Source organism: Orycteropus afer, unplaced genomic scaffold (assembly GCF_000298275.1).
Source record: "Orycteropus afer afer isolate SDZICR_OR568_19922 unplaced genomic scaffold, OryAfe1.0 scaffold00104, whole genome shotgun sequence".
Classification (NCBI taxonomy): Eukaryota; Metazoa; Chordata; class Mammalia; order Tubulidentata; family Orycteropodidae; genus Orycteropus; species Orycteropus afer.
The window spans coordinates 7,614,080-7,616,156 of record NW_006921691.1 but is presented as its reverse complement, the minus strand read 5'-3'; the positions used below and the strand labels follow the sequence as shown (position 1 = coordinate 7,616,156).

The window sequence follows — 2,077 nt, the reverse complement described above, 5'->3', positions numbered from 1 at the left end:
GATGAAGATTGAGGAACACAGTCTGCAGTATGGATTACATCTCAGTATAAAGAAGACAAAAATCCTCACAACTGGACCAATAAGCAGCATCACGATAAATGGAGAAAAGATTGAGGTTGTCAAAGAATTCACATTGCTTGGTTCTACATTTGAGATCAATGGAAGCAGCAGTCGGTACATTAGACGACGTGTGCACTGGGCAGGTCGGCTGTGAAGGAACTCTTTCAAGTGCTGAAGAGCAAGGATGTCTCCTTGAGGACTAAGGTGTGCCTGACACAGGCCATGATATTTCCAGTCACCTCGTATGCACTTAAGAGCTGGACAGTGAATAAGGAGGACCGAAGAAGAGTTGATGCTTTTGAATTGTGGTGCTGGCGAAGAATGCTGAAGGTACCATAGACTGCCAAAAGAACTAACAGATCTGTCCTGGAAGAAGTGCAGCCGAGATGCTCCTTGGAAGCGAGGATGGCCAGACTTCGTCTCACCTACTTTGATCATGTTGTCAGAGGGGATCATTTCCTGGAGAAGGATGTCATGCTTGGTAAGGTGGAGGGTTGACGAAAGAGGGGAAAGCCTTCGACGAGATGGATTGACACAGTGGCTGTGACAATGGGCTCAAGTACAGCAAGGATTGTGGAGCTGGTGTGGGATCGGGCGGTGTTTCATTCTGCTGTGATTGGGGTTGCTATGAGTCAGAAATGACCCGATGGCACCTAACAACAACTACCACCACCACCACCACATAGTATGACAAACTGACAGACAAGTGGTGGAAGCAAACAATAGTTTAACTTAAGTAGTAAAAAATGTCTGCTGTCAGCATTATTCTATTTTCAGAACTATCTATATGTGATTAAATTGACAACAGCAACTTTTCTTAATATGGGAGGAATAACTCAGAAAAGAAGGGTAAATATTGCACCTGGAGTGAGAATATAATCAGTATCACTAAATTGTACTTGCAGAAACTATTGAATTGGTATATGTTTCTCTGTGTATTTTCTCAACAAGACGAAATAAATAAAATTAAAAAAAGAAAGAAATGCTCAGGGACTATAAGAGTACATAAAAGAACTACTTAACACTAGGCTTCTTTATGTCCAAGAAGTTGGCAGAACAGATGTCACATAGTTAATGATCAACTGTCAACACTAATGGAGGGAGTTCTGGTCTAGTAACTTATCTAACTCCTGTTCACCAGTGTCCATTTCTGACCTATCTCTATCTAAGGGAATTTCCTTCATAGAGAGGAATCTGGAACTTTTATTCTTAGGTCTTAGGTTCCGCTCTTTGTGAGGAAATTTACCAACCTGGGCTACATTACTATATTTCACCAGATGGTTTGAACATTTCTTATGTGTGAACTTTCAAATTCTGTTATTAGTTCTCAGACAGTCTCATCATATAAGAGCAAAATTAGATTACTTAAATGAAGATAATCTGTATACTTGCATAGTCAGAGTATTCATTTTTAAATTTCAGTTGAAGAGCTTTTTTTATCATGGGACCTGGTATTTAAAGAACCTTCCTCCAGCAAAATATATTTGGTACTTTTGCATTTTAGTGTGAACAACATCAACTTTGTATATGACTAAATTCTTACTAACTTTATAGACTTAAGTATATTAACATTCCCAGTTTCCTCATCTGTAACTTTGGAATTAAAGTGTCTATTCATTCATCTACATATCTATGGGATAGTGTGAGGCTTGGCATTCATGTATGTAAAATGCCTCAGCAAAGTAGCTGACCCATGATAGGATTCAAAGTGACAGAGGGAGACAAATGCAGCTACATCACGAAGACATACTAGTTCTGAATTTATATCTGCAGCTGTGTCCTTTTTTATTTTTAAGGTTGGTTATACAGGGGAATATATAGTCTTAAAATTGAGAGGAAATAAAATCTCTCTTCTTGCTTCCCAGTTTTCTTAGGAACCATGACCAACAAGGTTGTTGTTGTTGTTGTTAAGTGCCGTCGAGTCGTTTCCGACTTATAGCGACCCCATGCACAGCAGAACGAAACACTGCCCGATCCCGCGCCAGCCCCACAATCCATGCTATACTCGAGCCCATCA

General features: G+C 39.9%; 1 protein-coding gene across 1 annotated transcript in view; it reads left to right on the top strand.

The window, feature by feature from the left end:
• The window catches only part of ANKRD31 (ankyrin repeat domain 31), a 268,129-nt gene that overhangs the window by 121,731 nt on the left and 144,321 nt on the right, over positions 1 to 2,077 (top strand). The window lies entirely within an intron of this gene.